Below are 13,550 nucleotides of genomic sequence, written 5' to 3'. Positions count from 1 at the left end.
CTGCCTCAGCCTCCCTAGTAGCTGGGATTACAGGCATGTGCCACCATGCCCGGCTGATTTTGTACTTTTAGTAAAGACGGGGTTTCTCCATGTTGATCAGGCAGGTCTCAAACTCCCGACCTCAGGTGATCCGCCTGCCTCAGTCTCCCAAAGTGCTGGGATTACAGGCATGAGCCACCGTGCCCGGCCAAAAATGGGTTTTTACACTTGGTTTATTCTAAGCAGGATCCAAACAAGATCCACACCACATTTGGTCAATGGTGCTGAAGCCTCTTTCCTTCTCTATGCTTTTGATAACTGAGGCATTTTTCTCTGGCATGTGTTATTGAAATCATTGCTAGTAACCAACTACTTGGAAGTGATTTTCCGAGAAAATTACTATTCAAAGAACAATGGACCAGACATTAACCATGGGTTGTGAGCTCCGTCTGGTAAAGCAGTATGTATGTTACAACGTGGTGAGCTGCTTATGGAGTGACAGCAGAATTTTAGTTTAATGAATTAGATTTTCTAAATTATTTTTTGGAAAGAGTTCCAGCTTAGTTATTTGAGTCTTTTTATTAGACATATGCATATGAACTGGAATTTTTTTCAAAAGAGAAATCTTAATTTCCCTTTTTTGTTCTTTTTGGTCTGTAGGCGCCTTGGTGCTGAATTGGGGAAGTCTGTTGTATATCAAGAGACCAATGGAGGTAAGTTAAAATTATTTCTTTTTTTAAAAATTATTTTTTATTTATTTAGTTTTTTTGAGACAGAGCCTCACTGTCGCCCAGGCTGGAGTGCAGTGGGCTCACTGCAACTTCCGCCTCCCAGGTTCAAGCAGTTCTTCTGCCTCAGCCTCCTAAGTAGCTGGGATTACAGACGTCCGCCACCACACCCGGCTAATTTTTATAGTTTTAGTAGAGATGGGGTTTCACCATGTTGGCCAGGCTGGTCTTGAACTCCTTACCTCAGGTGATCTGCCCACCTTGGCCTCTCAACGTACTGGAATTACAGGCATGAGCCACTGTGCCCAGCTTTTATTTCTTTGTTTATTTTTATTAAGATGGGGTCTCACTATGTTGGCCAGGCTGGTCTTGAACTCCTGAGCTCAAGCAGTCTTCCCGCCCCAGCTTCCCGAAGTGCTGGATTTACAGGCGTGAGCCACTGTGCTCAGCTTCCACCATGGTATTTCTAAAATGCAAGTATTATTTCTTACTACTGCTTCCTTACTCCTACCCTCTAGGCTGGAGTCCAGTCTTTTTAGCAATTACATGGGGCCCTTTGGGAATCCAGATTCTACCCCTTTACCTGCCTCGTCTTTGATCCATCCATTACCACATCTTGTGTGCTCTGACTTGGGAATACTTGTTAAATCTGACACCTTCTCACAGCCTCTGCTGCTCCCACTCCAGTCCAGCCTGCCGTTTGCTGCTTGCGAGGCACCTTCCAAAACAGCTGCTGTGTCCTCCCGGTGGCCACTCCTGTCCTGCCATGGTTTTCTTCACACAGTAGCCAGTAGTCTTTTTAAAAGAAGTAGATGAAACCCTTCCCAAACTCAAATCTTCCAGTGGGTTTCCTGTCACTGCTAGAATAAATTCCACCCTTTAGTGAATAAGAAATGAAATCCAGAGTCCTGCAAGTCCTGGTCCCTTGGCTCCCTGACTTCCTGTCTCTCTCCTTCCCCTCACTCTCTCTGCTTTCTCTGCTTTTTTTTTTTTTTTGAGATGGAGTCTTGCTCTGTCGCCCAGGCTGGAGTGCAGTGGCCGGATCTCAGCTCACTGCAAGCTCCGCCTCCCGGGTTTATGCCATTCTCCTGCCTCAGCCTCCCGAGTAGCTGGGACTACAGGCACCCGCCACCCCACCTGGCTAATTTTTTTATTTTTTAGTAGAGACGGGGTTTCACCGGGTTAGCCAGGATGGTCTTGATCTCCTGACCTTGTGATCCGCCCGTCTCAGCCTCCCAAAGTGCTGGGATTACAGGCTTGAGCCACCGCGCCCGGCCCTCTCTCTGCTTTCTAAGTAGACTAACTGCCTGCCCCTCTGCTTGGCACGCTTGTATCCACATCTTCCTGATTCCTGAACCCCCTTCTGCACTGCTCGTTCTGGATTGCAGTGAGGCCCTTGTTTCCAGCCCCATTGTTGTCTCTCCTTCGTCACAGCTATAGCATCTCCGGCATGCTGGGCCTGAGGGTTTGCTGGCCTTGGTGTCGTATCATCTCTCCTGGGTCAGTCTTTGTCCCTTCGTCCAAGTCCTGCATTTTGTTTTTCCCAGTACAGTTCCTGACATGGAGGAGGCCTCAGCATTTGTTTAAAAAATAATAAGGATGTTAATCTTTGGCCTCTTTGTTTACCTTTTATTTTTTATTTTTTGAGATGGAGTCTTGCTCCATTGCCCAGGCTGGAATGCAGTGGCCCAGTCTAGGCTCACTGCAAGCTCCGTCCCCCTGGTTCACGCCATTCTCCTACCTCAGCCTCCCGAGTAGCTGGGACTACAGGCGCCCGCCACCTCGCCTGGCAAATTTTTTGTATTTTTTTTAGTAGAGACGGAGTTTCACCGTGTTAGGCAGGATGGTCTTGATCTCTTGACCTCGTGATCCGCCCACCTCGGCCTCCCAAAGTGCTGGGATTACAGACGTGAGCCACCGTGTGCGGCGTGTCTTTATTTTGATAACATGTTGTTGTTTTATTGTTGCTTTTGACCCTGAGACTTTATGCTGACCTGTTGGTTAGTTTTGTCTTCTATTTTGGGGGACTTATTTTCCTCGAGTTTGACTATTTTTTTTTTGAGGCGGAATCTCGCTCTGTCGCCCGGGCTGGAGTGCAGTGGCACCATCTCGGCTCACTGCAACCTTTGCCTCCCCGGTTCAAGCAATTCTCCTGCCTCAGCCTTCCAAGTAGCTGGGATTACAGATATGCGCCACCACGCACGGCTAGTTTTTGTGTTTTTAGTAGAGACAGGGTTTCGCCCTGTTGGCCGGGCCAGTCTTGAACTCCTAACCTCAAATGATCTCTCTGTCTTGACCTCCTGAAGTGCTGGGATTACAGGTGTGAGCCACCACATCCAGCCTTATTTTATTTTTTTTTCAAGCCAGACTGTGTTCAGTTTTTTTTTTCTTTTTTTTGAGACGGAGTTTTGCTCTTGTTGCCCAGGCTGGAGTGCAATGGCGCCATCTCGGCTCACTGGAACCTCTACCTCCCGGGTTCAAGCGATTCTCCTGTCTCAGCCTCCCAAGTAGCTGGGATTACAGGCATGTGCCACCACACCCAGCTAATTTTGTATTTTTAGTATGGACAGCGTTTCTCCATGTTGGTCAGGCTGGTCTCGAACTCCCGACCTCAGGTGATCTGCCTGCCTTGGCCTCCCAAAGTGCTGGGATTACAGGCGTGAGCCACTGCGCCCAGCTGTATTCAGTTTTCTTAAAGATATTTTATTTATTTTTTTTGAGACGGAGTCTCGCTCTGTTGCCCAGGCTGGAGTGCAGTGGCGCGATCTCGGCTCACTGCAAGCTCTGCCTCCTGGGTTCATGCCATTCTTCTGCCTCAGCCTCCTGAGTAGCTGGGACTACAGGCACTCGCCACCATGCCCAGCTAATTTTGTTTTTATTTGTATTTTTAGTAGAGACAGTGTTTCACCGTGTTAGCCAGGATGGTCTTGATCTCCTGACCTCGTGATCTGCCCTCCTTGGTCTCCCAAAGTGCTGGGATTACAGGCATAAGCCACACTGCCTGGCCTTTAAAGATGCTTTTTTTTTTTTTTTTTTTTTTTGAGACGGAGTCTCGCTCTGTCGCCCAGGCTGGAGTGCGGTGGCCGGATCTCAGTTCACTGCAAGCTCCGCCTCCCAGGTTTACGCCATTCTCCTGCCTCAGCCTCCCAGGTAGCTGGGACTACAGGCGCCCGCCACCTCGCCCGGCTAGTTTTTTGTATTTTTTTAGTAGAGACGGGGTTTCACCGTATTAGCCAGGATGGTCTCGATCTCCTGACCTCGTGATCCGCCCGTCTCGGCCTCCCAAAGTGAAGATACTTTCAATATACAATCATGGTATTTCAGGCAGGACATGGGCAGACAATCATTAACAGCATACAATAACTTTCTTTTTTTGTTTTTTCTTTTTGGGATAGAGTCTTGCTGTGTCCCCTGGGCTGGAGTGCAGTGGCGTGATCTCAGCTTACTGCAGTCTCCGCATCCCAGGTTCGAGCAATTCTCCTGCCTTAGCCTCTCGAACAGCTGGGGTTACAGGCGTGTGCAGCCACACCTGGCTAATTTTTGTATTTTTAGTAGAGACAGGGTTTCACCATGTTGGTCAGGTTGGTCTTGAACTCCTGACCACAGGTGATCCGCCCACCTCAGCCTCCCAAAGTGCTGTAATTACAGGCATGAGCCACTGCGCCCGGCCCAATAACTTTCAAACTCCCCTTTTAAATGAACTACCAAAAATCAGAAAGTCACTGTAAAACCCAGTGAACATTTAGCATGTTTAACAACTTTTCACGAGCTGACCCTGACTTTCAGAAAGTGAAATAAAAATGGCAGAATTTATCTGAAGATCCACAGTGTAGAAACAGAACCACTGCTCTTTTGAAGGGCGCCATGTCAGTGGCATCACTGGAAGGTGCAGATTGCCTGACACACTGGAAATCAATTATGGGGGATCAGGTCCCAGCAGTGTCTAGCTTTAAGGGATTTAATTCTATGCTGAAAGGTGGAAAGGGAGAAGAGGACGTAGACACGCATTTGTCTTTTCAGACCACAAGGCTTTTGTGTGCTGAGGTGGCCATGTGTGTCAAACTCAGGGGACCCCTCTTCCTGGGAGCCGAGAGGAAGTCTCAAAACTAGAAGGGGCCGGGCGCGGTGGCTCACGCCTGTAATCCCAGCACTTTGGGAGGCTGAGGCGGGCGGATCACCTGAGGTCAGGAGTTTGAGACCAGCCTGACCAACATGGAGAAACCCCCATCTCTACTAAAAATAGAAAATTAGCTGGGCGTGGTGGCACATGCCTGTAATCCCAGTTACTAGGGAGGCCGAGGCAGAAGAATCGCTTGAAGCTGGGAGGCAGAGGCTGCGGTGAACCGAGATCGCGCCATTGCACTCCAGCCTGGGCAACAAGTGCAAAACTCTGTCTCAAAAAAAAACAAAACAACAACAACAAAAAAACTGGAAGGGAAAGGTGCTTTCCCCACATCAATCCAGCTTCGAAGACATTCTGTTCATGACATGTGCCCCTTCCCCCAAAACAACAGTGACGTGTTCTGTGTGCTAACAACATGGCTTAGAAGAAAAAAATTCTGCATTTTTATAAAACTTGATAAAAAATAGTATTTCAAACTGTACAGTCACCAAAAGTACACAGTTGTCAAAAATGCACTCACTTCCCCCGGCATCTCCAGCAGGTGCCTGGTCTGTTCAGGCACTTTCTGTAGAGTCATTCCTCTCATTGCCAGCGTCAGCTTTTACCTTTTTCCCTTTGGGTACCTTCTCTCCCTTCTTTGCAACGGCCTCTTAAGGCCTGGGCTCTGTCTTTGGAGGAGCAGGTTTAGCAGACAGCCTCACGGATCTTCTCTGTGGTTTGTCCTTCACCTTGGCCTTATCTTCCTTAGCATCCCCTTCAGCCTTTCTCTTGGGCATGGTGGCAGCGAAGGCGGCCAGATGTAGGCACTGGGAGCGGAATGCAGTGGCAGTGCACGGACTGCGGTCAGTCTGGGGGTTGTTCTTGCTTCCTCTTCTTCATACTGCTCCAAGATGTATTCTTTTGCACCAGGTGAAATGTTGGTTTAGATTCATCTTTACTCCCTCCAAATGTTATCTAACTGTTGCATCATGAGTGCTTGGCTTTTCTGCTTTCTTTTTTTTTTTTTTTTTTTTCCAGACAAGGTCTCTGTTGCCCAGGCTGGAGTGCAGTGGCACAATTTCAGCTCATGCTGCAGCCACGACCTTCTCTGGCTCAGGTGATCCTCCCAATGGGACTACAGGCACCTGCCACCATGCTGGCTAATTATTTTTTTTTGAGATAGAATCTTGCTCTGTCGCCCAGACTGGAGTGCAGTGGCACGATTATGGCTCACTGCAACCTCCGCCTCCCGGGTTCAAGTGATTCTCCTGCCTCAGCCTCCTGAGTAGCTGGGACTACGGTCATGCGCCACTATGCCTGGCTAATTTTTGTATTTTTAGTAGAGACGGTTTTTCACCATATTGGCCAGGCTGGTCTTGAAGAACTCTTGACCTCGTGATCCCCCGACCTCGGCCTCCAAAAGTGCTGGGATTACAGGCATGAACCACTGCACCTGGCCCTGGCTAATTCTTATATATTTTTTTATTTTTTATTTATTTATGTATTATTTATTTATTTATTTTTGAGACAGAGTCTTGCTCTGTTGCCCAGGTTGGAGTGCAATGGCACAATCTTGGCTCACTGCAACCTCCACCTCCCAGATTCAAGCAATTCTTCCACTCAGCCTCTTGAGTAGCTGGGATTCCAGGCGCCTGCCACCATGCCCAGCTAATTTTTGTATTTTTAGTAGAGACGGGGTTTCACCATGTTGGCCAGGCTGGTTTTGAACTCCTGACCTCAAGTGATCCGCCCACCTCGGCCTCCCAAAGTGCTGGGATTACAGGCGTGAGCCACCGTGCCCAGCTAATTCTTGTACTTTTTGTAGAGACAGGATTTTGTCATGTTGTTTAGGCTGTTCTTGAACTCTGGTGCTCAAGTGATCTCCTTTCCTAGGCCCTCCCAAAGTGCTAGGATTACAGGCATGTGCCACTGTGCCCGCCATGAAGTGCTTTTTTTTTTTTTCTTCTTTTTACACATAGGAGCTTTTCTTAAAACTTTAGAACATTTTTATTTTTCAGAAACGAGAGTTGAAATAAAAGAATCTGTTCGTGGCCAAGATATTTTCATTATACAGACAATACCCAGGTAAGAGGACTGACTACTTTCTCTCTTTTCTGTAAAAACCCTAAGAATATAATTGATTATCTTTTCATATGAACAACAACTTAGTGTTTTTAAAAGTTATACATTCAGACTGGGCATGCTAATCCCAGCACTTTGGGAGGCCGAGGCGGGTGGATCATGAGGTCAGGAGATCGAGACCATCCTGGCTAACACGGTGAAACCCCGTCTCTACTAAAAAATACAAAAAAAATTAGTCAGGCGAGGTGGCAGGCACCTGTAGTCCCAGCTACTCAGGAGGCTGAGGCAGGAGAATGGCGTGAACCTGGGAGGTGGAGATTGCAGCGAGCTGAGATCGCACCATTGCACTCCAGCCTGGGCGACAGAGCGAGACTGTCTCAAAAAAAAAAAAAAAGAAAAAAGTTACATACTCAAGTCGGGCATGTGGCTCACGCCTGTAATCCCATCAGTTTGGGAGGCCGAAGTGGGTGGCTCACGACGTCAGGAGTTCGAGACCAGCCTGACCAATATGTTGAAACCCCGTCTCTGTTAAAAATACAAAAATTAGCCGGGCATGGTGGTGTGTGCCTATAGTCCCAGGTGTTTGAGAGGCTAAGGCAGGAGAAGTGCTTGAACCCGGGAGGTGGAGGTGAGCTGAGATCACACCACTGTACTCCAGCCTGGGCGACAGAGTGAGACTCGTCTCATCAAAGGAAAAAGAAAAAGTTATACATTCATTTGCATGTGAAACTAAATGCTTCCCCAAATATAATTACTGTCTTCTGGAATTCCTACCATTTGTCACGCTGTACTGTTACCTGTGTACTTCTCTGCAGGCTCTTTTTTTTTGAGACAGAGTCTTAATCTGTCGCCCAGGCTGGAGTGTAGTGGCACAGTCTTGGCTCACTGTAGCCTCTACCTCCCGGGTTCAAGCGATTCTCTTGCCTCAGCCTCCCTCGTAGGTGGGATTACAGGTGCCGACCACCATGTCCGGTTAATTTTTGTATTTTTAGTAGAGACATGGTTTCACTATGTCGGCCAGGCTAGTCTTGAACTCCTGGCCTTGAGTGATCCACCCATCTCAGCCTCCCAAAGTTTTGGGATTACAGGCGTGAGCCATCACTCCCCAGGCTTTAAGCTCCTCAAGGACAAAGTGTTTTCCCATGGTTTGCACTGACCCCAGGCCAGTGTCTGTCAGCTCAGCTCTGCTGAAAAGCTACTAGTTGTTAAGTGTGGTGCATAACTGCTCCTGGGTCATGCCCATCAAGACAGGTTTTTGCACTGCATTTTATCTTGCACCGTGGCCTGTTTCTAGCCTATCTCTGTTTCAGAGAGCATTGCTCTTGCTTCCCTGAGGGCAGGGGACTGACGCCTGGGGAATCCTGGCCTGGGAGCGTCCATGCTTCTATGTGGGACTATCTCCTCATCGTCTCTCAGGGAGTGGGCAATTACACCATCTGTGTCTCTGAAAAATCCAGACCTTCATGTCCTGATCAGTTTACATTCTCCAGACCATATTAGTCATAAGAATGCACTGAGTGCCACCAGTGTGCTGGATGCTTTTTATGTTTCATTTTTGTTTGTTTTGTTTTTTTGAGACGGAGTCTCACTCTGTTGCCCAGGCTGGAGTGCAGTGGCATGATCTTGACTCACTGCAACCTCCACCTCCAGGGTTCAAGTGATTCTACCTCAGCCTTCTGAGTATCTGGGATTACAGGCGCCTACCACCATGCCCAGGTAATTTTTTTTGTATTTTTAGTAGTGATGGTGTTTTACCGTGTTGGCCAGGCTGGTCTCAAACTCCTGGCCTCAAGTGATCCATCTGCCTCAGCCACCCAAAGTGCTGAGATTACAGGCGTGAGCCACTGCGCCCGGCCCTATTCAGTCTTCTTTAGTTTGGAGCAGTTCCTCATAGCCTTTCCTTGACTTTCTTTTTTTTTTTTTTGAGACAGGGTCTTGTTCTGTCACTCATGTAGGAATGCAGTTGCACGATCATGACTCACTGCAGCCTTAAGCTCCTGAACTCAAGCGATCCTCCCACCTCAGCCTCACTAGTAGCTGGGACCATAAGCGTGTGCCACCATCCTGGGCTAATTGACGTTTTCGCCATGTTGCCCAGGCTGGTCTTGAACTCCTGGACTCAGAAGTAATCTACTCACCTCAGCCTCCCAAAGTGCTGGGATTACAGACATGAGCCACCACACCCGGCTTTGACTTTGAAAACTTTGACACATTTGAAGACTGTGACATTTTACCAATTACTTTGTCAAATGTCCCTCAATTTGGGTTTCACCATGATGGCTCTTTCACTATAATGAGATTCACATACCTTGTAAGGAAGATGTGTTTCCATTGTCTTCCTGCTGCTTCATGATAACTTGTGTGGATGCATCGGTTTATTCATTGTCTCATGTGTCAGTTTCTAGTCTTATGCTGACACAATAGAGGCTCTTGTGAGCCTCATCGTATGTACATCTTGTTGTCTGTGTTTCAGGTGTATCTGTAGGAAGATCCTAACAAATTTCTGGTTGTGAGGGTCCATGCCCTGTGGTATTGAGGGAAGGGGCTGCATTGCCCTCATTGAGGATGTACTAATTCACATTTTCTTTTTTTTTTTTGAGACGGAATCTCGCTCTGTTGCCCAGGCTGGAGTGCAGTGGCCGGATCTCAGCTCACTGCAAGCTCCGCCCCCCGGGTTTACACCATTCTCCTGCCTCAGCCTCCCGAGTAGCTGGGACTACAGGTGCCCACCACCTCGCCCGGCTAGTTTTTTGTATTTTTTAGTAGAGACGGGGTTTCACCGTGTTAGCCAGGATGGTCTCAATCTCCTCACCTCGTGATCCGCCTGTCTCGGCCTCCCAAAGTGCTGGGATTACAGGCTTGAGCCACTGCGCCCGGCCTCTAATTCACATTTTCTTCAGCAGTTTTGGTTTTATATTGTTTGCCTCCTGGTGACTGGAGTCTTTTTTGCCCAGTGGTTTTGTTTGACTCTCCATCTTTTTTTTTTTTTTTTTGAGATGGAGTCTCGCTCTGTTGCCCGGGCTGGAGTGCAGTGGCACGATCTCGGCTCACTGCAAGCTCCGCCTCCCGGGTTCACACCGTTTTCCTCCTTTGGCCTCCCGAGTAGCTGGGACTACAGGTGCCCGCTACCACGCTCAGCTAATTTTTTGTATTTTTAGTAGAGACGAGGTTTCACTGTGTTAGCCAGGATGGTCTTGATCTCCTGACCTCGTGATCCACCCACCTCAGCCTCCCAAAGTGCTGGGATTACAGGCGTGAGCCACCGCACCTGGCCTGACTCTCCATCTTATAAATAAGGGGAAGACCTGAGGGGCTTGCCTAGGGGTACAGTGCCCATCGGAAGGGAGCTTTGGCACACGTTGGCATACCACATAGCTGTTCCCTGGCCGTCTGTACTTATCCTGGGTTTTGTTGGTAGTGAATAGTAAGGTTACTTTGTCATCGCTATTTTTTCTGCATTCTTGAGTTCCTTAGGGCATAGGAAAGGGCCACATGTGACACTAGGTCCATGGTTTGGCCACCTTAGATGACTGAGAGCTCTCTACTAGTTGGTGGAAGGGTGCGGAGTAATAGACCGTGGCCTTTGTAGCCATAGGTTGGCCAGCTTTGTCACTAATCCTCCAAGAAATATTGGGGTCTAATTGTAAAAGCAGTATTGATTGGTGAAGTCTCTTTACTACCCTAATTGAAGTTATCATTAAGAAATCTCGTTGGCCGGGTACAGTGAGTCACACCTGTAATTCCAGGACGTTGAGACACTAAAGGCGGGAAGGTCACTTGAGTCCGAGATGGCTTGAGAACAGCCTGGGCAACATAGTGAGATTCCATCTCTACAAATAAAATTTGAAAATTAGCCAGGTATGGTGGTGTGCACCTATAGTCCCAGCTACTCCGGAGGTTGAGTTGGGAGGATCGCTTGAGCCTGGGCAGTCAGGGCTACGGTGAGCTGTGATTGCACTACTGCACTCCAGTCTGGGCAACAGAGCCAGATCTTAGCTCAAAAAAAAAAAAAAAAAGTCAAATTGTTAACACTCACTAGTTCGTCGGTCTGCATTGTAACCTGGAATTTGAGTCAGACGACTTCTCCAGGAAAAGACTGAACTGAGTCAGTGCCTGATCAGAGCAGTTCTCCTCTGGCACATGAGCAGCTGTGCTCTTGGCACTTTTGTTTTGTTATATGTATTTAGGAATTGTCTATGAGTCAGGAGAAGCTAAGAGGTTATAACCTCCTCACGGCAGATACCCCATTTTGTTAGATAGTCCAATAGTCCCCAACCTTTTTGGCACCAGGGACCAGTGTTGTGAAAGACAGTTTTTCCTTTTTTTTTTTTTTTTTTTGAGACAGAGTCTCGCTCTGTCGCCCAGGCTGGAGTGCAACGGCGCGCTCTCGGTTCACTGCAAACCCCACCACAACCCCCGCCTCCTGGATTCAAGCGATTGTCCTGCCTCAGCCTCCTGAGTAGCTGGGATTACAGGCATGCGCCACCATGCCTGGCTGATTTTGTATTTTTTTTTTTTTTTTTGAGCCGGAGTCTCGCTCTGCCGCCCAGGCTGGAGTGCAGTGGCCGGATCTCAGCTCACTGCAAGCTCCGCCTCCCGGGTTCACGCCATTCTCCTGCCTCAGCCTCCCGAGTAGCTGGGACCACAGGCGCCGCCACGACGCCCGGCTAGTTTTTTGTATTTTTTAGTAGAGACGGGGTCTCACCGTATTAGCCAGGATGGTCTCGATCTCCTGACCTCGTGATCCACCCGTCTCGGCCTCCCAAAGTGCTGGGATTACAGGCTTGAGCCACCGCACCCGGCCTGATTTTGTATTTTTAATAGTGACAGGGTTTCTCCATGTTGCTCAAGCTGGTCTTGAACTCCCGACCTCAAGTGATCTGCCTGCCTCGGCCTCCCAGAGTGCTGGGATTACGTGCTTGAGCCACTGCGCTGGGCTGTTCATGGTTATCTCAAACTAGTCAGGCATAGAAACAGCATATTGTTAGTGTCCTTTGTGATAAAAAGTTGAATTTTATAAAATTCTTGACTTTGATATTACGTGGTAACAAAGAGTGCTTAATATAAGTATTTAATACATGCAGTCTAGAGTGATGCTGGGGGCAGTAAAGACTGAACCTGACAAATGAAGGATCATCAGTCTGCAAGTGTCTTCCAGGGAAGGGACAAAAGAAGCATGAAAAAATGAGCTAGTTAATAGCAAATTGGGAAGCACAGTTTTTCTCACTCGTACCTTGAGTATGAGAAAATTTGAGGTGGCTCATGCCTGTAATCCTAGCACTTCAGGAGGCCAAGGTGAAAGGATAGCTTGAGGCCAGGAGTTTGAGACCAGCCTAGGCAATATACTAAGACCCTGTGTCTATTTTTGTTTGTTTGTTTGTTTTTGAGACAAGACCTTGCTCTGTCACACAGGCTGGAGCGCAGTGGCATGATCTCGGCTCACTGCAGCCTCCACCTCCCAGGCTCAAGTGGTTCTCCTGTCTTAGCACCCACCGTCTTACCCTCCCAAGTTGCTGGGGCTATAGGCACATGCCACCACACATGGCTAATTTTGTATTTTTGGTAGAGACAGGATTTCGCCATGTTGCCCAGGCTGGTCTCGAACTCCTGAGCTCAGGTGATCCACTTGCCCCAACCTCCCAAGGTACTGGATTACATGCATGAGGCACTGTGCTCGGCTTTTATTTAAAAGAAAAAAGGGCCGGGCACGGTGGCTCATGCCTGTAATTCCAGCACTTTGGGAGGCCGAGGCGGGCGGATCACGAGGTCAGGAGATCGAGACCATCCTGACTAATACAGTGAAACTCTGCCTCTACTAAAAATACAAAAAATTAGCCAGGCATGGAGGCGGGCGCCTGTAGTCCCAGCTACTGGGAGGCTGAGGCAGGAGAATGGTGTGAACCCAGGAGGCGGAGCTTGAGGTGAGCCCAGATCGCGCCACTGCACTCCAGCCTGGGCGACAGGGCGAGACTCCGTCTTAAAAAAAAAAAGAAAAATGAAATTTTGACCAAAGGAAGAAGTAGTGAGCACTTCATGGAGTTGCAGCAAAGAGTCTTGTATAATAACAATGACAATTTTACATGCATGTCAACATGGAAAGGCACCTTTCCTGTTGAAAAAGGCACATAGGTATAAATGAGTACTTCTGAAACCCAGAACCCTGCCCTGAAGATGGTGAAGTTCCTTTATGTGTATTTGGTGTTGAGATTATTTAAAAGCCGCAAGTCTCTTCCTAGTGGTTCAGTTTAAGAGCATCAAGGCAAAAATATAACCGGGCATCTTTTAAGCTGATAGGGATGGAAGAAGAAAGGAAAAATTTGGAAAAAAAGACAGAGGATGGATGTGTTGTTTTGTGTGGGTGTGCAGCCCATAAAGAAGGTTATTAGGTTTGTCACAATAAACTAGTTCTTTTTTGTTGTTGTTGTTTTGAGACGGAGGCTTGTTGTGTTGCCCAGGCTGGAGTGCAATGGCGCGATCTCAGCTCACTGCAATCTCTGCCTCCCAGGTTCAAGCAATTCTCCTGCCTCAGCCTCCCGAGTAGCTGGGACTATTAGGCGTATGCCACCACAGTCAGCTGATTTTTGTATTTTTAGTAGAGACGGGGTTTCGCCATGTTACCCAGGCTGGTCTCAAACTCCTGACCTCAGGTGATCCACCCG

General features: G+C 48.1%; 1 protein-coding gene across 2 annotated transcripts in view; it reads left to right on the top strand.

Annotated features, from left to right (window-relative positions):
- The first annotated feature begins 639 nt into the window (after nucleotides 1-639).
- The window catches only part of PRPSAP1 (phosphoribosyl pyrophosphate synthetase associated protein 1), a 40,140-nt gene continuing 27,229 nt past the window's right edge, over nucleotides 640-13,550 (top strand). Inside the window, exons 1-2 of one of the 2 annotated variants that reach the window (XM_026455913.1) lie at nucleotides 640-692; nucleotides 6,828-6,894. The gene's annotated coding sequence lies outside the window, so the exon portion shown is untranslated. Of the gene's footprint in view, nucleotides 693-1,133; nucleotides 1,181-6,827; nucleotides 6,895-13,550 lie in introns of those variants that run through there. The other variant, XM_026455914.2, reaches the window with a different exon arrangement.

Source organism: Piliocolobus tephrosceles, chromosome 16 (genome assembly GCF_002776525.5).
Source record: "Piliocolobus tephrosceles isolate RC106 chromosome 16, ASM277652v3, whole genome shotgun sequence".
In the NCBI taxonomy this organism is placed as follows: domain Eukaryota; kingdom Metazoa; phylum Chordata; class Mammalia; order Primates; family Cercopithecidae; genus Piliocolobus; species Piliocolobus tephrosceles.
The sequence above is the reverse complement of the archived record's forward strand: the minus strand, read 5'-3'. Positions and strand labels throughout refer to the sequence as shown.